This window comes from Microcaecilia unicolor, chromosome 2, assembly GCF_901765095.1.
Source record: "Microcaecilia unicolor chromosome 2, aMicUni1.1, whole genome shotgun sequence".
NCBI lineage: Eukaryota > Metazoa > Chordata > Amphibia > Gymnophiona > Siphonopidae > Microcaecilia > Microcaecilia unicolor.
The window spans coordinates 479,507,983-479,535,357 of NC_044032.1; the positions used below are offsets into that span (position 1 = coordinate 479,507,983).

The 27,375-nt window shown below is 46.1% G+C and overlaps 1 protein-coding gene across 2 annotated transcripts in view; it reads left to right on the top strand.

Annotated features, from left to right (window-relative positions):
• FGFRL1 (fibroblast growth factor receptor like 1) overlaps window positions 1-27,375 on the top strand; it is a 481,514-nt gene that overhangs the window by 64,202 nt on the left and 389,937 nt on the right. The gene's annotated exons all lie outside the window — the stretch shown is intronic.

The following is a 27,375-nucleotide window of genomic DNA, read 5'->3' on the forward strand; positions in this document are numbered from 1 at the left end:
TAGTAGTAGTCAGTTACATTTGAATCTCAAATAGAGTATAACCTGTGGATTAATCTTATGTTGCCAATGCAAGGTAGTATGGCCTGCAAAGAATCCAATGAACAATATGGGGGCTTGAACAATGTTTAACAATATATAAAATCTTATCCCCTTTCCTTTCCCCTTTACTTGCTGGTTGCAAGTGCTCTCTGCTTATCTTCAGCATTATCACCTACTACTACTACTACTACTAACTAGCATTTCTAAAGCGCTACTAGGGTTACGCAGCGCTGTACAATTTAAACATAGAAGGACAGTCCCTGCTCAAAGAGCTTACAATCTAAAAGACAAGAAAACAATCTAAAGACAAGTGAACAATCTAGAGGACGAGTGAACAGTTAGTCTGATAGGGTGGATAGATTGGGGTATTTTATATATCTCGAGTGGTTAGGCGCCGAAGGCAGCATTGAAGAGGTGAGTTTTAAGCAGAGATTTGAAGATGGGTAGGGAGGGGGCATGGCGTATGGGTAAAGGAAGATTGTTCCAGGCATGGGGTGAGGCAAGGCAGAATGGGCGGAGTCTGGAGTTGGCAGTGGTGGAGAAGGGTACTGAGAGAAGGGCCTTGTCCTGTGAGCGGAGGTTACGGGCGGGAACATAGGGGGAGATGAGGGTGGAGAGGTAGTGAGGAGCCGCAGACTGAGTGCATTTGTAGGTAAGGTAAGGTATCACCTGTCAGGATAGTGGCAGTGGAGTATACATGTTTTTGTGAATGCTGCAGCTGCCATATTTTAAAAAAACTGCTCACCGCTGGTTCTGAATATTGACCAGTAAATTTCTTTTCCATAGAGACAAAGATAAAAACAGAGTTGTAGGGCACTTTATTAAGAAGCACTAGGGTTTTGCAGTTAACGCAGTAACCAAAATGAATGTGAGGTATCAGCAAAACCTGCATTAACTGTTGGAGGTGTTAACCAGCATTTTGGGAGGACTACTGTGCCTTTATTGTAGAGAAGAAGCACCACCATGCAATGCACTAAGGACATAGCCAATGATGCACAGTGCAGTTAGTTACACTTCTTGAGGCAGCATAAAGAAAATAGCTTTATCTGCTGTGGTTTTACAGTTAAGGTGCGTAATGATCTCTGTGTAGAGCCCCCTCTTTCCTGTCCGGAGCGCTGCCCTGCATGCATCCTTCCTGTTCGTGATCTCGGCGCTGATTCAAAATGGCCACCTAGAGTTGAAGTGACCTCGCGAGACTTCAACTCTCGGCGGCCATTTTGAATCGCGCTGAGATCGCGAACAGGAAGGATGCATGCAGGGCAGTGCTCCGGGCAGGAAAGAGGAGGCTCTTTCCTGGCCCGAAGAGGTCACTAGACCACCAGGGCAGTAGTAAGGGGAGGGGAGTGACGGGGTGTGTGACGGGGGGGGGGGGGGGAATGTGACAGGGGCGGAGTGAGGGCGCGAAAGGGGGCGGAGCGAGGGTGTGAAAGGGGTGGGGTGCGTGAAAGGGGGTGGGGCGTGTGTCATCCTTTTTGGGCGACAAAATATGGTAACCCTATCTCTGTGTCAACTGGAAGGCGCAGTCCCTGCCCTAAAATGACATTTCCTGCCTTCTAGGAATCTACCAGCACCACTTGATTAGAGTCTAGTTTTTCTTGGAGCATGGCCCTGCTTATTTTCAGAAAGCACATGGGATCTAATTTCAAGAAGTCTAGCTGTAGGTTGTTTCTACAATGCAGGAGGATGGAAGTCATTTGCAGAATAATTCTTTATGATGACTGTGCTCTACTCTTGTAAGGGAGTTTTAGTCTCTGGCAGTCCTTTTGATAGGTCTCTTTAAGCTCTGTACTTGGTATAAGGGACTTAGCTGCTGAGAAGTCACCTTGACCCAAGATACTGTGGTGAAGTTGTGAGTTGCATGTGACTCACTCATTTCTAAGAAGCAAGTGAAGGAACTGGAGAGGAAAGGTGCCAAGCATGTCTAATGAAATGTGCCACGCAAGAGGTTCTCCCTTCTAAAATTCTACAAACTTCATTTTGGAAAATAGAGGTGGAGTGCATCCACAGCTATGGAACGCAACAAAAATCTGTGAAAGCAACAAAACAACCAAACAAGCTGGGACTTCGCATTTTCTTGTTTTTTTGCTGGCATAAAATAAAGAGCATGAAGCAAGGTGGGACTGTGACATATGAACGTAAAAACATAGGAGTAGCCATACTGGGTTAGACCAATGGTCCATTTAGCCCAGTATCCTGTTTCCGACAGTGTCCAATCCATGTCACAAGTACCTGGCAGAAACCCAAATAGTAGCAACATTCTGTACTACCAATCCCAGGGCAAGCAGTTGCTTCCCCATGTCTGTCTCAATAGCAGAGTATGGACATTTCCTCCAGGAACTTATCCAATCCTTTTTTTAAACCCAGATACACTAACTGCTGTTACTACATCCTCTGGCAAAGAGTTCTAGCCATTGTACTTTTGGAACGAGTAAAAAATCGATTTACTTCTACTTATTCTACACTACTCAGGATTTTTTAGACCTCAGTCATATCTCCCCTCATCCGTCTCTTTTCCAAGCTAAAGATCCCTAACCTCTTTAGCCTTTCCGCCTATGAGAGGAGTTCCATCCCCTTTATCATTTTGGTTGCTCTTCTTTGAACCTTTTCTAATTCCGCTATATCTTTTTTGAGATATGGCGACCAGAACCAAATGCAGCTCTGAAGGTGAGGTTGCACCATAGAGCGATGCAGAGGCATTATAGTATTTTTGGTCTTATTCACCATCCCTTTCCTAATAATTCCTAGCATCCTGTTTGCGTTTTTGGCTGCCGCTGCACACTGAGGAAAAGATTTAAGCGTATTATCTATAAATGACACCTAGTTCTTTTTCTTGGTTACTGACCCCCCAAGGTGGACTCTAGCATCATGTAATTATGATTCGGATTATTCTTTCTAATGTACATCACCTTGCATTTGTCCAATTAAATTTCATCTGCCATTTGGATGCCTTGTCTACCAACTTCCTAAGGTCTTCCTGCAAAATTTCACAGTCTACATGTGTTTTAACAACCTTGTCATCACCTTTAGATTTAATCACCTCACTCGTAATTCCAATTTCCATATCATTTATAAATATGTTAAATAGCACTGATCCCAGTACTGATCCCTCGGCACTCTTCTGTTGTCGCGTGCTCGAGGACCTTGGCATACTGTCAGGCTTCTTCCCCGGGAGCACTGGGTTTGTGAGCCCATGGGCCACTACCGTGGAGCGGCAGTGGCAGGCAAGATCACCTCCAAGGTAGAGATGAGACAAAACTGGACCGGAACCCCGGACTGGAGTTCTACACCGGAATACACGGAACTGGAACGCACCGGACGGGTGCGCACTGGAGTGGAGCCCGCTGGACTGGAACACACTGAAGGGCCCCACAGGACTGGAACATACAGGAGTGAAACCTGCTGGACTGGAACACACTGGACCTAGGCTTCACCTACGCTTGACCACCTTTCCCCGAGGGTTGAGCCCTCAGGTTCTGGCAGCCGGTAGGACTTACAGGAAAACCCGGAACTGGAACTTGCAAGCAGGAACAGCAGGAATGAAGATCCAGGAGTGCCCCCTGGCACCTAGGCGCAGGCAAGGCCGACAGGCAGGGACTGTCCATGTTCTGGCAGTCGGCAGGTTTAAACACAATGACTAGTAAACTGTACCTAGGCTAATAGAAACGCTATACCCAGGCAAACCAGTCATACACAAGAAACATACACAGAGCACACTCAGGAGACTTGAAAGCTATACACCAGCTAACAACAAAGCTGTGCCCAAGCTAACAAGTCATGCACTGGAAACAAACACAGAGCACTAGCAAAGCTATACACAGGCTAACAAGCCACACGGTGCCTAAGCTGGCTAGTCTAAACAAACACAGAGCACTAGCAAAGCTATACACAGGCTAACAAGCCACACAGTGCCTAAGCTGGCTAGTCTAAACAAACACAGAGCACTAGCAAAGCTATACACAGGCTAACAAGCCACACGGTGCCTAAGCTGGCTAGTCTAACACTAGGAACAAACACAGAGAACTAGCAAAGCTATACACAGGCTAACTAGTCACACGGTGCCTAAGCTGGCTAGTCTAACCCTAGGAACAAACACAGAGAACTAGCAAAGCTATACACAGGCTAACAAGCCACACGGTGCCTAAGCTATCTAGTCCAACATAGAAACTCACACAGAGCAAACACTGAAATAGTGTACAGAGCACTGCATACACCAGGGCCCTAGATGAAATGCAAAGGCCAGGGCTGTAGTCTCTAAGTGATTAATAAAGCCCTTCCACACCAGAGGCACAGCTGCAGCAATCACCTTGCATCCAAACAGAGGCTTGACACACAGAGAAGTCAGCCCAGCGGGAGCCATCTTGGATACTGGCATAGAGGAGTCGGCGGCAGCCATCTTGGAAAAGGCATAGCCCACACAGGTGAGGTTCAGTAGGGCAATCAGCACACAGAGCCAGAGAGAAACTAAGACAGACACAGAGACAAGCAGAAGCCAGCACAGCCACTGACTCCCAGAAACAGGGTAAGTCTGAGGGTGGTCACGGCCACAGACGTAACATCTGTTCACCCTCCTCCATTGAGAGAAGTGACCATTTGACTCTGCACTGTGTTTTCTGTCCAATAACCAATTCCTAAACCACCAGAAAATTGCCTCCTATCCCATGACTTGTTAATTTTCTCAGGAGTCTCTCATGAGGAACTTTATCAAAATCTTTCTGAAAATCTAGATACACTACCTCAACCAGCTCACTTGTATCCACGTGTTTATGCCTTCAGAGAAATGAAGCAAATTGGTAAGGCAAGATTTCCCTTGGCAGAACCCATTCTGACTCTGTCCCATTAAACCATGTTTGTCTGTGTGTTCCGGAATTTTATATAGTTTCTACTGTTTTGTCCGGCTCTGACGTCAGGCTTACCAGTCTGTTATTTACCAGATCACCCCTGGAACCCTTTTAAAAAATCTGCGTTACATGGACCACCCCCTAATCTTCAGGTATTATGGACGATTTTAACGCTAGGTTACATATTATTAACAGTAGATCAGCAATTTTATGCTTGAGTTCTTTGAGTACTCTTGGATATATGCCATCCAGTCCAGGTGATTTACTACTCTTTAGTTTGTTGATTTGACTCTGTACATCTTACAGGTTCACTGAGATTTCTTTCAGGTCCTCCACATCATTACCCTTGAAAACCATTTCCGCTACAGGCAGATCTCTTACATCTTCTTCCGTAAAGACCGAGCAAAGAATTAATTAATTAAGTTCCTCTCATGTGGCCTTGTCCTCCCTGAGTGCCCCTTTTGTTCCTTCATGATCTAATGGTCCCACGGATTCCCTTGCAGGCTTTCTGCTTCTGATGTACCTGAAAAAGTTGTTACTGTGAGTTTTCGCTTCTACGGCAAGTTTTTCTTCATATTCTCTTTTAACCTTTATTAATGCTTTGCATCTCACTTGCCAAAATAAGGAAAGACAGGTTATCTAGTTTATCAAATATTTCTTTTCCCAGGATACTGCACTAAACCCTTTCATAACCCAAACACAATTGCATGGTCCAGTGATAAAGCAGATTCAGGACACATAAATTAGTTTTGCCCGCTACATCCAAAGAAGTCATCTCCTAGCTAGTCAACAGTTGTGGAGCTTCTGGTGAACTCAGTGAAGTGGGGTATTATGAGATTGAGATGATGGAGACCATACAGTCAGCTATGTATAAGTGTAGGGCAGCGATGCTGTTTGGGGGAGGGGCTGGACAGTGTGGTATCTTTGTGTTATACCAAAAGGTGATATATTAAATTTTAATAAACTATAGTCCATGTCATTCTGTAATGCGGAAGGGTCCAGGCTATGGTCTGTGAAGAGACTTAAGGGACTTTGTAGCCTTCAGCAGAGTAATTTGGCCTTAATCTTCTACTACTAATGCCTACTAGACTGGCAAAAAAACTTCAACATAATTCCTTGGCCCAGTATGTATGGTAGCTCTATTAACCACATGGCAAATGTGAAAACATCTGCAGATGCCATCTAAAAATCATTTCCATTTAGACCAAATTGATTACACAATCATTCCACCCTGCTGCTGATATCCAAAGGTGCCATACTCACACCCACCCCACCCACTAAGGCAGTGAAACACACCTTTGCATAATGCTCTTCTTAAAGTAGGAAGTATGGCTGGAAGTGCATGAATATGTAGGGATGGGACATGACTATGAGTGTAGTGAGATGTGGGGTTATGTCTTTAAGTGCAGAGGATGGAAATTCAATTTCCTGTATGCAACTATGTAACAAAGGAGCAAGTCAAATAAGTGATTGAGGAGTTGCCCCACAGTAGATTGTGGAAGGCATGTGTGTTGAGTATGGAGTATGGTCAAGGAGAGGTATGTTCAAGGGGCAGTGTATTTGGTGAGGGTGTGTGTTTTCTTCTTTACACTCCTTCCCTCCCCCCTTGTATTTGCACTCCCTTTTCCACCTCCATTCACTCACTCTCCCTCTTGTTCTCCCCTTTCACTCACTTGCTCTCCCACTTTCTCTCTTCCCTTTCCCAAGTTTCCTGTTATCTTCTTTGGTTCAGTCGGTTCCTCCACCAGTGGCGTAGCCACAGGTGGGCCTGGGTGGGCCAGGGCCCAGCCAATTAGGGCTCAGGCCCACCCAACAGCAGCACACGTATTAGCGGTAGCAGTTGGGGATCCCAGGCTCCGCCAGCAGAAGACTTCCCCCTGATGATAATGAAAACGCTATTCTCCAGGATACCAGCACCTGAGCATGCTGTTTTTAGAGCGCACATGCTGTTTTCAGCGCGTGCCTGCTGCAGACTGCTAAGGTGGAAAGAAGCGTTTTCCCGCCAGCTGAGATTTTTTTTTTGGTGGTGGGTGAAGGGGAGAACACTTGGTGCCCACCCACTTCTTGCCTAGGCCCACCCAAAATCTGTTGTCTGGCTATGCCCCTGGCCGGCACATTGAAGAATGAGCCACCATGAAGAAGCCGCCTACTCTTCTAGCACGTTACTGGTTTGTTGGCTGCTGCCTCCTCTTCTGTTGGTGGTGTTGGGTACCTGGTACCGTGTTGATTACTACGCTGTCACCATCAGTTTCTTTTTGCTTTTGTGCTGTGGGAGTTGGGGCACCATGGTACTGATTTTTGATTTGAGGGCTCTCTTGGAGTGGTTCTGGTTTACAGTTTATGATGTATTGTATGTTGACTTGTGTGTGTTGCCTTCATTCTATTCTATTTTTATTGGAGTTCTGGTTTTTATCGTCTGTTGATTTGTTACCATTTGTATTATTTTGATTGTAAACTGCTGTGATTTTTTTTAAAGCTTATGTGGTATAGCAAATTTCATAAACTGTAAACCCCCTTAACATCTCTGGGTGGCAAGACTTGACCTTCCCATTGCTCAGATGATTCTTGCTCCTTCTCTTCTCAGCTTTGTGAAATGCAGAGATTAATTGGCACATGTTAAATGCAGATGGATCGTCTGGCAGAAAATGGATATACCTGTCCTCAGTAGGTGCTAATGCTCAGGCAAAATGTACCAAAATAACCCCCCAGTTGTGCAAACAGTTTCTGTTATATACAATGATCAACTTGGTAATTAATTCTAACTTTCAGTTTTAGATGTGAACAAATTCCGTTTCCTAGCAAGAATAGTTTTGGAAACTGGTTTCTACCACCTCTTGTTTTTGAGATATTCAGACATGAAGATTAAAAAAAAACATGCAAATTGGGAAACTGAGACTTTTTTAATTCTTTAGTAATGTAGGAAAGCACACCAGGAGGAATCTATCATTGTGAGCAGTGGCAGCCCTATCATTAGGCCAACTGAGGTGGGAGCCTAAGGCGGCACTCTTCATGGAGCGGCATCTCACCACCGCCGCCAGCCAGCCTAACTGCTTGCATCTCTTCCTATTGGGCTGACATTGCTCCGTTTCACCCTGCACCCTGGCTGCAGTCTGGCTTCTCCCCCCTTCCTTTCTCAATCCCCTTCCCCGAGTTTACCTTCTTTTTTTGTTAGCCAAAAGTCGGCGGCAGCAGTGACTCCTATATGCACCCTGCCGCCAGAACCAGCTTCTTTTCGCTCTACTGTGGCTTGCCTCTCTGACATAACTTTCTGTTTCCTCAGAGGCCAGCGGCAAGGCAGGGCAGTGTACGGGAATCGCTGTCGCTGCCGACTTTTGGAAAACAAAAAAGGAAGGTAGACTTGGGGAAGAGGGTTGAGGAAGAAAGGGGTGGGAGTTGGGAAAGAGAGAGAGAGAGAGATCTTGGATGGGGAGGGGGGTTCAGGGGCACCATCTCATCCTTCGCCTCAGGCTGCAGATTGCCTTGGGTCCGGCCATCCCTGATTGAGAGGGTGAGTTGGGGAAGAATTCCCTCCTTGATTCCCTTCCCAGCACACCTGTTGTGAATATGTATATTTTGTTCATATTGCCTTCCTTTTCAGTAACAATAAGTAAGTGGCACTCCTACTGCATATAATGTAGGTGAGATAAATAGCTGGTGATAGATATGTTGAGCATAAAGTGTTGTGATTATGCTGTGGCTGTTGCTGCTCCTGTCCTTACCACACTATCTATGATTCTCTTTTCTCTGTTGTCCTTCCCCTTCTCATGTCCCTCTGTCACGTCAGTGTTGACCTTCAGAACGATTTCCACTGTCTTGATTCCTGCTGGAGGTGGAGTCTGAATGGCTTTCCTCAGTAGTCCATTTTCTTTTTTGTTTATTTTGACCCAGTGGTTTCCTCATACTTCTTTGGGCGTCCAGCTCAGTCAGAACCAGGACTGTACTTCATTCAGAAGTACCTCTTGAGTTTTTCTGTCTTTTATAACAACTCCTCCTCCCCCTCCCCCCATCTTACTTCAGCACATCCATTGCAGTGAGGCACCAAGGCCTCTTTAGGAATTGCGCAGTCAAATGTGGCAACCACCGGATCCGTTTTCAGATGAGATGCCCGCTAAGATAGCCAAGGTGTGCACTAAGATTAGGAGCATTTTTAACAGCACTGCAAGTGTAAAAGGGTGTCTGCGTTTATGTGCCTCTTGTGTGTATAAATGTACAGAATACCAGCACTTTTGCAAAAAAAATGTACCCTTGCATACATAAGTGCTATCAGGCACCAAGTGCCATTTTTATTTTTTTTATGTTATATTAACAACATAAGAACATAAGTCATTTTTTACTTCTCCCTCTCCTTCTCTGCCCATATCCAGCAGACAGCTAAGACCTGTTGCTTCTTCCTCTATAATATTAGCAAAATTCGCCCATTCCTCCTGAACAGACCACCCGAACCCTCGTCCACTCGCTCATTACCTCTCGTCTTGACTATTGCAACCTTCTCCTCGCTGGCCTCCCGCTTAGCCACCTATCCCCCCTTCAATCTGTCCAAAATTCCGCCGCACGTCTTATCTACCGCGTGAACCGATACTCTCATATCACCCCTCTCCTCAAGTCGCTTCACTGGCTCCCGATCCGCTACCGTATACAGTTCAAGCTTCTCCTATTGACCTTCAAGTGCACTCAATCTGCAGCCCCCCATTACCTCTCTACCCTCCTCTCCCCGTATGTTCCCACCCGTAACCTCCGCTCTCAGAACAAATCACTCCTATCTGTACCCTTCTTCACCACCGCTAACTCCAGACTCCGCCCCTTCTGCCTCGCATCACCTTATGCCTGGAACAGACTTCCCGAGCCCATACGCCATGCGCCCTCCCTGGCCATTTTCAAGTCCTTACTCAAAGCCCATCTCTTCTCCCTTGCTTTTGGCGCCTAACCACCTTCCCCATTCATGATACGTACACTTACTACATAGTTTGTTACCTTTAGATTGTAAGCTCTCTTGAGCAGGGACTGTCCTTCCCCATGTTTAAACTTGTACAGCGCTGCATAACCCTGGCAGTGCTATAGAAATGCTAAGTAGTAGTAGTAGTAGAATAGTCATACTGGGTCAGACCAGTGGTCCATTTAGCCCAGTATCCTGTTTCCAACAGTGGCCAATTCAGGTCACAAGTATCTGGCAGAAACCAAAATAGTGGCAACATTCCATGCTACCAATCCTAGAGCAAGCATGACTTCCCCCCTGTCTGTCTCAATAGCAGACTATGGACTTTTTCTACTGGAACTTGTCCAAACCTTTTTTAAAACCCAGATTCGCTAAACGCTGTTACTACATCCTCCAGCAAAGAGTTTCAGAGCTTAACTAGTTTTTGCTTAATGTACAGACAAATCAGGCAAGTGCCTATACAAAAGCCATGTCCTTACAGAATAGCACTCAGTGACAGTATAATCACAATATTGCTATTCTTCCAACAAAATCACTGAGTACTAATATGTAAGGACATGCCTAAGTGCACAGCATGTAAATGTAAGGGGTTGCACACATGGACAGGCAATAGACAGACTCCCACATATGCCTGTAACTTGCAGAATAATGTAAATTATCCTGCATTTACCCTGACTGGTGTAACTGGGTGTGTGTTTAAATTTAAAGCATGCTGATATTGGGTTTTGCTCCGGATGCTGTGACAGAATAGGCTTTCACCATACGTCCTTGAGGTGCCTAGATGGAGGTACCTTGTTACAGAGTTACCCACAGTACACGCTGCTGAAAATATGTGCCTAATCCATACACCAATGCGCCTATTTGGGATGGATGGGCACAGTTATTGGACACCTATGCATCTAGCGTGTATGTTTGGGCCATGGAGGAGATGATATATATCTGCGTGGAAAACATTTCTGCCTAAGCATATTCTATAAACGATGCCTAGATTTAGGTACGGTGTATAGAATATGCTTAGTGGATACCTCAGCGCCTAAAATTATGCGCGTCTATTTACACCAACGAAAACATGGTATAAATTCCTGCACATAGATTTAGGCACACTGAACCATGTTCTGTAACTATGGGCATACATTTTAGAACACCCCTTTTTGCCTGCAAGCATTAAAATTTAGGCGCTCTGCATTATAGAATACACTTGGCGATTTGTGTGCATAAATTCCAAGTATTGTCAATTAATGCTCATTATAGCTTGTTAAGTGCTGTTGACAACACTGATTGGCTTGATAAGCCAATTAAGTTACGCGTGCTGTTATAGAATCCACTTGGATTTCGGTGTGGAACACCAGCAGGCTTATTTTCAAAACAGAAGGACACCCATCTTTCGACACAAATCGGAAGATGGGTGTCCTTCTCCCAGGGTCGTCCAAATCGGCTTAATCGAAAGCCGATGGGGCGTCCCCAACTGCTTTCTGTCGTGGGGACGACCAAAGTTCCCGGAGGTGTGTCAGAGGCGTAGCAAAGGCGGGACTTGGGCGTGCCTAACACATGGGCGTCCTCGACCCATAATGGAAAAAAAAGGGTGTCCCTGACAAGCACTTGGGCGACTTTACTTGGTCCTTTTTTTGTTACGACAAAGCCATGAAAAGGTGCCCGAACTGACCAGATGACCACCGGAGGGAATCGGAGATGACCTCCCCTTACTCCCCCAGTGGTCACTAACCCCCTCCCACCCTCAAAAAAAAACTTTTAAAAATATTTTTTTGCCAGCCTCAAATGTTATACCCAGCTCCATGACAGCAGTATGCAGGTTCCTGGAGCAGTTTTAGTGGGTGCAGTGCACGTCAGGCAGGCGGACCCAGGGCCATCCCCCCCCCCCCCCTACCTGTTACACGTGGTGGTAAATGGGAGCCCTTCAAAACCCACCAGAAACCCACTGTACCCACATTTAGGTGCCCCCTTCACCCATAAGGTCTATGGTAGTGGTGTACAGTTGTGGGGAGTGGGTTTTGGGAGGCTCAGCACACAAGATAAGGGGGCTATGCACCTGGGAGCAATTTCTGAAGTCCACTGCAGTATCCCCTCGGGTGGTGTCCTGGCATGTTAGGGGGACCAGTGCACTACGAATGCTGGCTCCTCCCATGACTAAAGGACTTGCATTTGGTCGTTTCTGAGATGGGCGTCCTTAGTTTCCATTATCGCTGAAAATCAGAAACGACCAAGTCTAAGGACGACCTAAATGTTAAGATTTGGGCGTCCCTGATCGTATTATTGAAACGAAAGATGGACGCCCATCTTGTTTCGTTAATACGGGTTTCCCCGCCCCTTCGCCGAGACATCCTGTGAGGGCGTCCTCAGGAAAACTTGGGTGCCCCTTTTGATTATGCCCCTCTAGGCGATCTATATAGAATCCTGTAGCATATATCCAACCCAGATATGCACGTTAGAAGTACATTATAAGTGCTCAATATCTGCACCTCTATCTAGAGTAGGTGCGTAGTGGGCTCTGCTCCTTCAGGACGCCCCTTCCACATCCATCTTTTTTGCATATAAACTTGGTGTACGCTTATGTGCGGCTTTGCTGAAAATGAAACTCAAGCGGTGGAGCGCCGAACATCTAAGTGCTGTTTGAGGATTGACCTCCGAAAGTCAGCCCTGAGCAATGACTATAACTTCTCGCTTTGCAGCATCCCCCAGCTTTGGCTCAGCCGTGAAGTGAATCTGAGCGTGGCGTCAAACCCAGGTCCCTCCGTACAGGGTTGTGAACTGCTACCACTCACCACTAGGCCGACTAGTATTCCATTTTTCTATTTATCGTTTAATATGGCACCATCAGCAGGAGAAGCACTGTTAAAGGGACTTCATTTTTTTTCCAGTGCCTTTGGCTCAGTAAAGTGACCTGCAGGAGCAGGACACTGGCTGATGACAGAGAGAGAGAGTGGAACAATAGAACTGAACTGGTCTCATTACAGCTGTTGGTTCGAGTGTAAACTAAGATCTGTAGTCTCACCAGTTTGATTCTTTCTCCCAGATTCTTCTGCCTTCTTTACAGAAATAGTATTTGTGGTTTATTACTTAATCTCTTGCATGCCACAGATCTCCATTGTTGCCATTTTCTTGTCAGTGTTTTGTGAAGCACGCTGTGTACAACCTCAGCCCCATGCAGGTGTGCTTTCCTAGGACAGATTGAGCATAAATCATGGGACGCTCAAGGGCTTACTATCTTTGTTTGCATTAGATATCTTTTGAAGAAAGAGAGGACTGTAGTATAAAGGCCAGGATGCTTATCCCTCTTTAATTCTAGTGTATTTAGCGAGTTCTGTACAGGGAGTTCCTTAAAACCATTTTTTTAGTTATAGTTCAGATGGAAATAATGGTCTGCTTAGCGAACTCATATGCCTCTCCCTGTACAGTCCGAGACATAGGAGCCTGGATAGGGCTTCTTGACTCAGAGAATCGATTAACTCATTATTCTCAAACAATAAGGGAAGTACAAGTATAATCTTATGCCTCTTTGATTTCCAGGAGAGTTGTGAACACCAGGGTTGGGGTTTCTGCAGGTGGGTGTGTTTTGTACATATCTTGACAAGTATGGAATAGAGACTGACCGAGTTTCGGTTTTGGTTTTGGCGCCAAAACTAGCCTGAAATTTTGATTCAGCCATGTTTTGGTGTTGGCTGAAAATACTGGTGCATTTTTTACTGAAGTAGCAACAAATAGCAGAGGTAGTCCAGAGAAGAAAGCAATCAAGGTGCAATTTTATTATGCATTGACCTGATTCGGCCAAGTTTCGGCACTATGCCTTCGTCAGGACTCTAAAAAATACACATTAAAATACTATAATAAATTTCAAAAACACTGAAACAATAAAAATAAATTCAAACAAATAAAATAAAATTGGCATATTAGTTTTGTTATTTTATTTTATATGCCAAATTTATTTGTTTTATTTTAATACTACTACTATAAATCATTTCTATAGCGCTGCCTTCTCCTCTGGACTACCTGCTGTTTATTGCTGCTTTTGCAGAGTGCTTTTCTCCTGTTTTGTTGCTTTCCAGTTTCTGAAATAAAACAACTCCCCCCCCACTTCCAAATGTGAAATGCTCCTGCCAATGCCGGCTCTAAAAAAAAAAAAAAAAAAAGGCTGCCGCGACTTTCAGTGACAGTCTCGTGAGACTGGTGCTAAAGGTCTCAGCAGGCATTTTGATGGTGGAGACAGCAGGGGCAGGAGTGACTGGGGAACATTCCTACCCTGGTTAGGCCACTAGACCAGGGTTTTAGTGGGCACTGGGGGGGAGGGGGGTCTAGTCAGGGGGGTGAGGTGGGAGACTTTAGTTGCAGAGGGAGGAAATGGGTGCTGTTCAGGGGGCTAGGGCAGGCCGGTTTTGGCTTTGGTCGAAATCAAGTGGTGAAATTCGGCCGCAGATTCAGTTTCGGTCCATATCTGTCTAGCATGAACCCCACTCAGTATAAACCATGCCATGTAGGAAAAGCTTTGTTTTACTACTAGTGCACTCTTTATTGGTTGCATTGTTCCAGAGAGGATGTACTATGTAAAGGTAACATATTAAGGAGTGCTAGGAAGTTCTTTATAATCACCCAGTGATGCTGAAGATTGGACGTGGATTCGAGAGCCTGGCTTTTGCTTTGCAGGCAAGATGGGGCTGGTGGATTCTGTGGGGTCTCTTATGGATGAAGCGGGAAAGGGAAATGGAACTTGATATACTGCCTTTCTGAGGTTTTTGCAACTACATTCAAAGCGGTTTACATATATTCAGGTACTTATTTTGTACCAGGGGCAATGGGGGGTTAAGTGACTTGCCCACGGTCACAAGGAGCTGCAGTGGGAATCAAACTCAGTTCCCCAGGATCAAAGTCCACTGCACTAACCACTAGGCTACTCCTCCACTGGAAGGATCAAACAGTCCACTGGAAATGAATCCAGCGTATTTTATTTGTAATCTAAGGTTATTTTGTTCACGTGATTTCTGCCCATTCAAGTGGCAAGGACTTGAGTAGGCATTCTTACTAGAGTAATCCACACTCACACTTTTGGGAAACTTCACTATCCATTGCATTATCTTATAGCCTAAATATCAAGACAGTTGCTTAGTGTTGAAAGCCAGAGTGAAGTTTTGCAGTGAGGCCCAGGGCTTCTTTGAACATTCAAAATTCCAAGATATGTTGATGCTAGACCTTTTGGATTGGCCCTACAATGGTTACTTGTTTGAGGCTAATATAATAGGTGAACTACATTGTGTTGTTAGGTTACAAATCCAGAAGCTCTCTGTCAGTTGAATGCAGTTCTAAAGCTGTAATAGATTTACCTCTAGAATGATCCACAGTACCTCCGTTTTGTACATACGTAATGCCACACTGGGAAAAGACCAAGGGTCCATCGAGCCCAGCATCCTGTCCACAACATCGGTCAATCCAGGCCAAGGGCACCTGGCAAGCTTCCCAAACGTACAAACATTCTATACATGTTATTCCCGGAATTGTGGATTTTTCCCAAGTCCATTTAGTAGCGGTTTATGGACTTGTCCTTTAGGAAACCGTCTAACCCCCTTTTAAACTCTGCCAAGCTAACCGCCTTCACCACGTTCTCTGGCAACGAATTCCAGAGTTTAATTACACGTTGGGTGAAGAAACATTTTCTCCGATTTGTTTTAAATTTACTACACTGTAGTTTCATCGCATGCCCCCTAGTCCTAGTATTTTTGGAAAGCGTGAACAGACACTTCACATCCACCTGTTCCACTCCACTCATTATTTTATATACCTCTATCATGTCTCCCCTCAGCCGTCTCTTCTCCAAGCTGAAAAGCCCTAGCCTCATTAGTCTTTCTTCATAGGGAAGTCGTCCCATCCCCGCTATCATTTTAGTCGCCCTTCGCTGCACCTTTTCCAATTCTATTATATCTTTCTTGAGATGCGGCGACCAGAATTGAACACAATACTCAAGGTGCGGACGCACCATGGAGTGATATAACGGCATTATAACATCCTCACACCTGTTTTCCATACCTTTCCTAATAATACCCAACATTCTATTCTCTTTCCGAGCCGCAGCAGCACACTGAGCAGAAGGTTCAGTGTAGTTGCTACTCCTTGTAGAGTGTATATACTGAAGTGATGGCTTAAGCATTTATTTAAAAAATCCCTCCAGTTTTTCACTTTTCTTTGTTTTGTCCTGCAGTGGAGACCTGATTGAAAGTGACTGTGGCAGCAGGAAATTCCTGGATGAGTTTGTGGAAAATAAAACCCCAACCAAACCCAGGGCTGATTTTGGTGATTGAAAGAGGCTTCCATTTTCCCCTGTTAAGGGCTGGAAAAATTGCTGAATACTTGGCACTCACATTTAATCAGCCTAGAATCCCCCCCCCCCCATATATTTTTTAGAAGTGGGAGAGGATTATTCCAGGAAAAAAAGATCTTTGAAGAGGCAGGAGCAATACAGAAAAGTTGAAACTGGCCATATATTAGAGCCTGGTGAAATCTTAAGTGTGTACATTTATAATAAATAATTCACCATGAGCACGTTTGCATTTTGTTTTGTTAATTGCTGAAAAGCGGTAAAACATTAGCTTTAATCTGATGTGTTATCTCTAGTTTCTTTTTCAGTTCTAATAATCAGCTGCTTGACTGTTCCTTTCCCACAGAAAAGGTCTCAGAAATCTCTTATGGCCCTGAACCAACTTTTCTTACTGTAGCTGCTGGAAATTAAGTTGCTGTGTATGTGAATCCTATGGTGTAAGTATCCTCTTGAGGATGGGAGATGCTATGGTAACCGACAAAATTATCAGCCTCTTCCTCTTGTCTGAGCCAGTTTTTCGGGAGAGATACAGTGCAGCTCTTCCTCGACTCGAGGTGGAGCCCATTACAGAGATATGCTCCCTAGTTTTTCTACAGCAGTTACCCTGTAAAGTTTCATTGTGTATTGTAGGATTTGACTGCTAAAATGTCTATTGAACACCTAAGTATTCAGACCCGTTTAGAGTGTTGGGAAAATTCCAACCTTCCAAAACTATAAATAGATTTAGGAGTAACATCAGGGAATTCTTTTTCATTGAGAGGGTGGTGGATGACTGAAATACCCTCCCAAGGGAGGTGATGGGGCCAAAAACAGTGACGGAATTAATAAAATGCATGGGATAAACACAGAGATCAGATCCCTATATAGTAACATAGTAGATGACGGCAGAAAAAGACCTGCACGGTCCATCCAGTCTGCCCAACAAGATAAACTCACATGTGCTACTTTTTGTGTATACCTTACCTTGATTTGTACTTGTCCTTTTCAGGGCACAGACCGTATAAGTCTGCCCAGCACTATCCCCGCCTCCCAACCACCAGCCCCGCCTCCCACCACCGGTTCTGGCACAGACCGTATAAGCCTGCCCAGCACCATCTCCGTCTCCCGCCACCGGCTTTGCCACCCAATCTCGTCTAAGCTCTTTAGGATCCATTCCTTCTGAGCAGGATTCCTTTATGTTTATCCCACGCATGTTTGAATTCCGTTACCGTTTTCGTTTCCACCACCTCCCACAGGAGGGCATTCCAAGCATCCACTACTCTCTCCGTGAAAAAATACTTCCTGACATTTTTCTTGAGTCTGCCCCCCTTCAATCTCATTTCATGTCCTCTCGTTCTACTGCCTTCGCATCTCCGGAAAAGGTTCGTTTGCAGATTAATACCTTTCAAATATTTGAACGTCTGTATCATATCACCCCTGTTTCTCCTTTCCTCCAGAGTATACATGTTCAGGTCCGCAAGTCTCTCCTCATACGTCTTGTAACGCAAATCCCATACCATTCTCGTAGCTTTTCTTTGCACCGCTTCAATTCTTTTTACATCCTTAACAATTATAGATAGATAGAAGATGGAATCAGAGCAAAACTTAATGAATTTAGCACATTAGACAGGTCCTAGAGGGGTGTGACTTGCCCAGAGCGACAGTTACAACTTTGTCTGCCTTGTTGGGCAGACTGGATGGACTGTACAGATCTGCCGTCGTTTACTATGGCGCTCATTTTCAAAAGAGGAAAGAGGTCTCATAAGCGGCACAATGTGGCAGATGGACATTTTCCCCATGAAAAACATCTAAGTAACGATTTTCAAAACTCAGATTTCTGACGGTTTTCTCCGTAGTTCATCTAAATCGCAAGGGGGCGTGTTTTGGGCAGGCCAAGAACTTGGATGCTTTTCAGGGATAATGGAACAAGATAAAAATGTGTAGGGCAAAAATTGGGACTTTTATCTGGACCTGTTTCAATCACGACTAAGTCACAAAAAGATGCCCTAACTGAGCAGCTGACCCCTGGAGAAATTAATGCATGACCCCTTCAATACCCCAGTGGTCACTGACCTTCTCCCACTCCCCAAAGATGTGACGGTGACAGCTTCAAATATTATGGCCATTCCTGTTAGAGCGGCAAGCTGGTCCCAGGAGTTAGGCTAGTGGTCAGTGCAATGGACTGTAGGCCATGAAAGGTACTTTACATTGGTTGTTATTAATCTAGAACCATCTTATCGCGAACATTGCTTTTTCTGAGTTTCCGCATTAATCACTATAAAAATAGATACGCTAACAATAAAGAGAGATAAGGTGCAGGCAGTCTGGTGTTTCCTGTTGAGTTGTGGTGCAGCTGTTTAATGGACAATGGAAAGAACAGTAAGGGCTTGCCCTTATTAAAGTAATCTGTGCTTTCCAGGTTATTAGCCTGATGTGTCATTCCAGGCTTGTCTCAAGTTTAGTCCTTGAGGGCCACAAGCAGGCCAGATTGTCAAGATATCCCTTATATTCTACCAGTGTCGCTATGCTCATATTAACCCTCTCCCCAAGCCACTTCACTGGCTCCCTATCCTTTTCCGCATACAGTTCAAACTCCTCTTATTGACTTACAAGTGCATTCACTCTGCAGCTCCTCAGTACTTCTCTGCTCTTATCTCTCCCTATACTCCTCCCTGGGAACTCCGTTCACTTATTTGCTCCCTTCTCCCCCACCGCTAACACCAGACTCTGTTCCTTTTATCTTGCTGCACCATATGCCTGGAATAGACTCCCTGAGCTGGTACATCAAGCTCCATCTCTGGCCGTCTTCAAATCTAGACTAAAAGCCCACCTTTTTGATGCTGCTTTTAACTCCTAACCCCTATTCACTCATTTGTTCAGTACCTGTATTTTATCATTCCCACCTTAGTAATTTCCTTATCTCTTTATTTGTTCTGTTTGGCCTAATTAGATTGTAAACTCTGTCGAGCAGGGACTGTCTCTTCATGTTCAAGTGTACACTGCTGTGTACGTCTTATAGCGCTATAGAAATAATAAGTAGTAGTATTAGCAATGAATATGCATGAGAGAGAGAGAGAGAGTTCCATGCCCACTACTTCCATTGAATGCAGATCTCTCTTTTGTATATTCATTAGAGATATCCTGAAAATTACTACTACTACTACTTATCATTTCTAAAGAGCTGTGGCCTGTGCAGAGACTTCAAGGACTGAACTTGGACAAACCTGTTTTATTGAGATGATTTCTCTTAGGAAGAGTTCAGGTCTTCAGGAAGCATTCACTGTAAGTCATCTCACTTCTGTTTCCGTTACAGAGTGTGCTAGATTATTGTAGTGAAATGATTTCTATCAAAGATCAAAGATCTTTCCTTGAACCTCCACTGCTTAGGCAGACTCACCACAGTTGAATTTCTGAGCCATTCTGATGGAAAGAGGTCTTTTTCTCCTAATATATGAATCATCCCTGAACAAGTTCCCCATGGAACCATGGTGGGTGAATTAGAAAGAGACATGACTCCCTGAACAGGAAATGAATAACCATCTGTGTCTGGCATTGTGTGTGTCATCAGGGGAACCTGGTTGACTGGGACACTTGTGTAACTGGTCCCAGCATAAGCAATAATGCTGAGCTATGAAATTGATATCAGATAAATATGAAGGAAAAGTATGCCCTGTTGACCAATAGTACTGTGATATGCATAAGGGGGTTAATTGATGAAAACAAGTGAACAGACAATAAAAGTCCTGCTCTTTAGAGTTGCAGTGAAAAAGATCCAGCGTGACCCCCTTACAAGACTTGTGTACACCTTTAGCAAGTCCAATGATTTAGTTGCCAGTGCCAGTTTGCCAGTGCCGGGAGTCATGGCTGGATCTGTTGAGATAGCCAAGAGCGTGGTGGAGAGTCGGCCGGGTGTGACCGTGAACCGCAGTGAGAGTGAGTTTACATCGTCTTGCCCAGTTGTTAGTGGAGCAGAGATGGAGCTGGCAGGCACAGCATAGCGGGATGAATTGGTGATTAGCTGCTCTCCCACCAAGGCTGTGACATCGGGGCTACAGTGGAAGACTGTTCTGGGCTTACCCTGTCATCTATCTGGAAGGCGATCACAAACCTCACTAAGACACTGACGGCGCTTCGGGGCTGGAAAAGACTGTGAAGAGGAGAGACACAAGTTAAATTAGTGAAGAGTATTATGGATACCCAATATAAATTGGAGCAAGTTGAGAACAGACTTGTAAACTTAGGTTTTTGAATTTTTGTAAGGTTGATTTATTGTCACCAAGAGAACTTTTTAAAATCTATCTGTTGGACATTTTAAATGTATTTCAGGATATATTATTTACCATACAAGTAAAGAAGATCTAGAGATCTGAGTAATGTGCCATTGATTGAGGGGGCAGAAGCCTCTCCAGATAGTTTGTGTCAATTTATTTTAGAGACATCACAGTACTTAGTGGAGATGTGCGCTACGTTTCTGGTCTCCTTTGTGTTTGAGGCTAAGAACTTAATTTTGAAACTTTTCTTTCAAAATAGCTCAGTAAGCTATAAGGGTCGAAAGATATGGTGTTTTCCTGATGTGAGAAAAGAGACTCAGGAACGCTGTAAGGCATTCCTGGATCTTCGACCATGGATTCATCAGAATAATGGTGATTTTTTTTCTTTGATTTCCTGCTAAATGTATAATTAAAATTTGAATGTTAGATATGTTTTTTATGACTTTGTGCAATTGAAATTGTTTCTTGATATTAAGTTTCCTCATCAGATAGTTGGAAACCTTCCTGTTTAGACTTGGTATCTCTATAAATTCAGGCATAATGTAGTGTCACCTGTAAGGCCTTTTCCTTTTTTGCTTTTGTTACTTTAATGGAATTCTCTGTATATTTCTGTTGGATCTCCATTATTGAGGACTACTAAAGGTTTAAGTTCAGTGGATAATTCTGATATATATATATATATATATATATATATATATATACTAGTAAAAAAGCCCTGTTTCTGGGAGAGATGAAACGGGTACTAGCAAGGTTGTGGTGTGCAGCGACGCTCGTGTCTCCCGGCGTGTGCAGCCTCCCCACCCATCCGCATGCATCATCAGCGACTCAGCTGTCCCCCAACCCCCGTGCAGGCACTTGGAGATCGTGTTTCCAGCCCTGGCACCCCATCCGCACGCATCGTCAGCGACCCAGCTGTCCCGTGGTCAGTGACCCACCTGGCCCCGAAGCCCCCTCCAGCCACCTATGCACTGTGTGATGCGGGTCCCGTCTGAACCATGGCCGCCAAGGGGCAGGGGGAGATCGCGTGTGCTTGTGGACTGTGCTCCGCCCTCATCATCATCACGTTCTGACGCGAGGGCGGGGCACGATGCCTCAAAGTTCCGGTTTTGAGCCATGGGCAAAAAGGATATCTCTGGTGCCTCACACTTCCGGTTTGTAGGCTTCATTTAGAACGTTGGGGTCGCGAATTATGTCCGGAAGGGGCGTGGCTGAGGGCAGGTCTATGAGTGACAGTGAGTGGTGCATGAGTGACAGTGAGTGAGCTGACAGCCTAGCCGTCACTGTTTCCCTCCCACAGAGTGAGCTTCAGAATGTTTTCTAGGTGAGAATTATATATATATATATATATATATATATATATATATATTGTCCCGTTCCGGGTCCTTACCCGTGCTCCCGCGGCGGGGAGCGATGATCGACGGGGGCCGCGGGCTCCAGTGCGGCAGAGACAGGCCGCCGACGGGGCCAGCGCTTCCGCGGGTCGGCCCGAGGCTGGCGACCCGCGGGAGCGAACGCCGGCCTCGGGGAAGGGAAGGCGCCGGCCAAGATGGCGGCGCCGGCGTCGTCGTCTCCCCGGCCGGAGCTGATCAGCGAGCGGGTCCCGCCCACTCGCGCCGGATTGGCGCATGGAGGGAGGAACTCCGCCTGCGAGGCAGGTCCACCTATCCAGGCCCTCCTGGCCTGTCAGGGCTGAACGGATTGGCTCCTCTCCAGGGAGGGGATGGACTGGCGGGGGATTTAAACCCCGGAACAAGAAGGGCTCAACGCTTCCGTTTCTATTGTCAGGAGCCGACACAGTGGAGTACGGAGCGTTGCCCTTCAGAGACTGCGTCCTCTTCAAGCTAGCCGTCCTTGCTAGCCACCTTCAGAGACTGCATCCTCTTCCAGCTAGCCGTCCTTGCTAGCCACCTTCAGAGACGGTGTCCTCTTCCAGCTAGCCGTCCTTGCTAGCCACCTTCAGAGACTGCGTCCTCTTCAAGCTCGCCGTCCTTGCTAGCCACCTTCAGAGACTGCGTCCTCTTCAAGCTCGCCGTCCTTGCTAGCCACCTTCAGAGACTGTGTTCCTCTTCCAGCTAGCCGTCCCTGCTAGCCACCTTCAGAGACTGTGTTCCTCTTCCAGCTAGCCGCCCCTGCTAGCCTCCTTCAGAGACGGTGTTCTCTTCCAGCTAGCCGTCCTTGCTAGCCACCTTCAAAGACCGTGTTCCTCTTCAAGCTAGCCGTCCTTGCTAGCCACCCTCAGAGACTGCGTCCTCTTCCAGCTAGCCGTCCTTGCTAGCCACCTTCAGAGACTGTGTTCCTCTTCAAGCTAGCCGTCCTTGCTAGCCACCCTCAGAGACTGTGTCCTCTTCCAGCTAGCCGTCCTTGCTAGCCATCCTCAGTGACTGCATTCCTTTTCTGTGCTAGCCGTCCTTGCTAGTTGCCCTTCCGAGACTGTGTTGCTGACTACCCGCCAGGCCGGCCGTCACCCCGCGGTTCCAGCAGTCCTGCTGGCCGCCTGCAGCTGGGGGCTCAACCCTCGGTGAACGGCGGTCGCCGCGGGTGAAGATTCGGGGTGCATGGCGGTCCTCTGAGGTCTTGCGGGCCTCCGGGAACCTAAGGGCTCACCAATAACCGAAACAGGACATATATATATATATATATAATTTTTTTTTTCTCCTTTTGGGGGAATGATTTTCTGTGAACTTTTCCTGTTTCTGGACAAGTAATGTTTGCTTGTGTATAATTTTGAAATTCTTAATAAAAAGAAAAGTAAAGCTTCCAAGACCAAATGACTTGAGGGCTTCTTGTGTGCATGTGTGTGCAAGTGTGCCCACACGTGTGTTTATGCCAATATCTTGTGAGGTCTCAATGTCTCCATGCATGGGTTAGATGTAGGCCTAAATTAGCTATTTCAGCATCCAGTGACTTCCTGTGAGATTTAATCTTTAACAATATTAGTTATGCAAAAGTATTCATTTCATTTCAGATATAAAGCTTCAGTGTGTCTCTTTTTAAATTTCCAGCTGTTGGCCTCCCGTCTTCTTCTTCCCTTCTTCCATTACAGATTGAGGCCCACCACTGTGAGGTGGTCAGGTTTGTAGCTCACCAGTCTCCCTCAGCTGGATGGGAGAAGTGCTCTCAAAAAGTCCTTGTAGGTCCTTCTTCCACTCAGTCTATCTGGCTCACCTGCACCCCTCTGTTAGTCCTCTCAGTGATGTAACCTTTGAAGCTTCAGATATCACACAGCCTTGGCCTGACTTCTGTCACAGGCATCATGGGCGCTGGGCCAACTTGGCTCTAAACCTCGGCCTGCAAAGGCCAGTGGCATGGGGTGAAAGCACTTATTTAAATGAGTTATGCTAATTCAAAACCACTTGAAAGTCTCTTCTTAACACAGTAGGGGCATTCTGATTTCAATATTTTCTGTTCCCAGAAGCAGTTATCACATGATAGGGATTCAACTTGCATACAGTTGTGGAAATGATGCCTGATGCTTCAGCAGAGGGGAATGATGCATATATTTTGTCATACTCTTTGTCTTGAATTTTGCTGGTTTTTCGTTGAACAGTGACCTTGACTTTCTGTTGCATATGATTAACCTGAAGCCTGTTAAAGAATCGGTTGATATGTATGTGAATAAACCCCCTGATATTCAGCGGCATTTGACCGGCCAGGATCTTCACTTAGCCGGTTAAATGCCAGAAAACCGGCTATCCGCTGATTATTCAGTGGTACATGGCCAGTTAGCAGCTAGCCGGTTATATCGGGCAACAAGCCGTTAAGCCCGTAAAAACGGGCGAGATTTCCAGCTACCCTCCTCGGCACCACTCCCTCCCCCCTCCGTGCCGGGCCCCATGCACTGACCTGACAGCGCCTCTCACCTCCGTATGAAAGCGCTGCAGGCAGCAGCAGATCGCTCTGCTGCTGCCTGCAGCGCTTCCACACGGAGGTGAGAGGCGCTGTCAGGTCAGTGCAGGGGCCCGATGCGGAGGAGGGCGGGAGCGGTGGCAGGCAGGAGGGTGGAGGTTGGTGCGCCCGATGTTCATTTCCAGGCGGCAGCGTCCGACAGTGACTCCGACTCCGTTTCCCTCTCTGTTCCGCCCTCTGACGTCATCACATCTTGACGCGAGGGCGGGACAGAGAGGGAAGTCTCTACTGCGCATTTGCAGGTGAGTCGGTCACTTGCCGTTTATATGTTTGATGTAACCAGTTATCTGCTGATTTTTAAAGTGTGACTGGCCAAGTTTGGCAGCCATATTTGGCCACATGCAACCCTAGAATATCTTTGGCCATTCTGAATTTAACTGGCCAGGGCTGAATATCAGCTTGGCTGGTTAAATTCTGAGTGACCAAAGATAAACTGGATATTCAGTGCCAGTCACCGGAAACGGTTCGGCATTGAATATCGGGTCTCCGCACAGACTGTGGGAGTTAGCAGGTCTAAATCTGAAAATTGGCCTCAAAGAGTTTAAAATTCAAGAGGCCTGCCATTCACTGTTAAGGCATTGTTTTAAAATCAGTATGGGGATCTCAGCATACTGAAGAGATCCATCATCAAGACTTCACCAGTTGTACCAGTTTGTCCCAGTGCTGGATTGGCAGAATACAACTAGCGGTTAGGGAAGTGGTAAGGGTAGAGCTTCCTGTGATAAACTAATTCCAATCGTTCCCTTAATCAGAGATGAGACCTTTTTAGTGGACTTGCAGTGCGTTTGAGAGAGAAGGAGCTCACTAAAACGTAGTACCAGCAACTTATTTCTTGAGCTCTTTTTCTATGTATGAAACAAAATAACTCCTCTCACCACATAATATAATGGTGGTTATTAATGACCCGTAAAGGCTGCAAAGGGTAGGACAAGCTATGAATGCGTTCAGAGCAGGGGCGTAGCCAGACTTCGGCGGGAGGGGGGTCCAGAGCCCGAGGTGAGGGGGCACATTTTATCTCCCCTGGCGCTGCCGACCCCCCCACCATTGCCATCACCCCACCGCCACCTCCACCATCACCAACTTTGACCTCCCCTGCCGACGACCCTCTTGACCCCCCGCCGCCGCCATCGCCTACCTTTGCTGTTGGGGGACCCCAACCCCTGTCAGCCGAGGTCCTCTTCTTCCGGCGCAAGGCTTCATTCTGTTTCAGAGTCTGACCGTCAGACTTCGAAACAGAACGAAGCCTTGCGCCGGAAGAAGAGGACCTTGGCTGGCGGGGGTTGGGGTCCCCCGCCAACAAAGGTAGGCGACGGCGGGTTGGCGGTGGAAGGGGGTTCCAGGGCCAGATCTACGGGGGCCCAGGCCCCCATGGCCCCACATAGCTACGCCGCTGGTGCAGAGCAGCACAAAAGTTAGAGGGACCCTTTTACTAAGGCACGTAGGTGTCTACACATGTCAAATTGGCACTACTGCCCATCTACTGTGTGCCCCAGCTGGTAATTCCATTTTTGGCATACGCGGTAGTTGGCAGTTTACGCAAGTTGAACACTTACCGCCCAGTTAGCGTGCGAGACCTTACCGCTAGATCAGTGGGTGGCGGTAAGGTCTCAGGCCGAAAATGGACGCGCGCTGGTTTTAATTTTGCCACACATCCATTTTCCAGCACAAAAAATAAATGCCATTTTTCTAGGCATGCTGAGGAAATGGACCAGCGCGTATCCAAATCACGCGCCTACACCAGCGCAGACCACTTTTAGGTGCGCCTTAGTAAAAGGGCCCCAGAGTGCTGTAAATTATGATGAGTCCACCCTCTTGCAGAGGAAAGTGTGATGGGAATTAGCGTGACGGAATCCACCTTCCAGCTCAGGCATATGCATTCATTATCTGCTTTTGTGAATGAAATATGCCACATGTAAGTTATCCCTGCCACACGCATGCTTGTACATTCCCATCTGCCTTGGTTTAGACCAGTGCTTCTCAACCTAGTCCTCGGGGCACACTTTGCCAGCTGGGTTTTCAGGATATCCACAATGAATATGCACGAGAGGAGGTAAATATCCTGAAGACCCGACTGTCTAGGTAGGCCCCAAGGACTGGGTTGAAAGGCAGTGCTTAAGATTAATAGTAGATGGGTCTGAGTTAGGTGTATTGCAAGGGCACAGGGCTGGTATGATGGGAGAATGCAGAATGGTTGAGAGGTCACAGAAACCCCTTGTAGGTTACAGTTGGAAGGCAGAGCACAATGTGCGGCTAAAAGATGTACAATCACATTTGGAGACGGTAAACTCTGTAAAGGTCATGGTTTAAGTTTCTCCTTTTGTCAGGCATGTGTGCAGGCACATCTTCAGCGCTGCTTGGTGTGGCCTGTTTCCACTGCAGCTCCTGTTGGGCTGGAAGCTGGTGTAGCCTTGCTCAGCCCCAAGTTGTCCTTGCATTTGTGCCTCCCTCTAGTTACTGAGATAAGGAGTCTGTGAAAGACTGTGCAAAGTACCATGTCAGTTTAATCAGCGTACGAAGGGAGATATACCCTGTGAATGCGGTCACAGCATAGGCATGAAGTCAAGTGGAGGGGTGATGGAGAGAAATGTGGGCTAGACTGAAAGACCATTGGAAGCATGTTTTATTTATTTATTTATTACATTTGTACCCCACGCTTTCCCACACATTGCAGGTTCATATTGAAACACGTATCTGTGTTGCTTTCTTTTTAACCTGCTGTTGATTGCAGGTATATAGGCAAGATATGTAAAATCTAGTGATTAGTGTTTTCAAAACTTCTGATTAGAATTTGCTCTCGGGGGTCAGTGCAGAAAGCTACTGTGAGCAGAAGTGTGTGGTTGCTGTGAGATGTAGGCACACGTTAATGGCCACAGAATATAGAAAGGGTTCAGCGCAGGAGTTTAACATGTGTGGTACACGTGAGTGCACAGTATATTAAAATACACGGTAATGAGGCCATTAGGTATTCTGCCTCAGTGCAGAGAAGTAAGCAGGGATTTTAATGTGTACACAAAATTAGAAATTCACCGCCAGGCCCAAGGCAGCGTAGAACGGTTAGTTGAGAGGCTTTTATGTCAATTTTTGAGATTT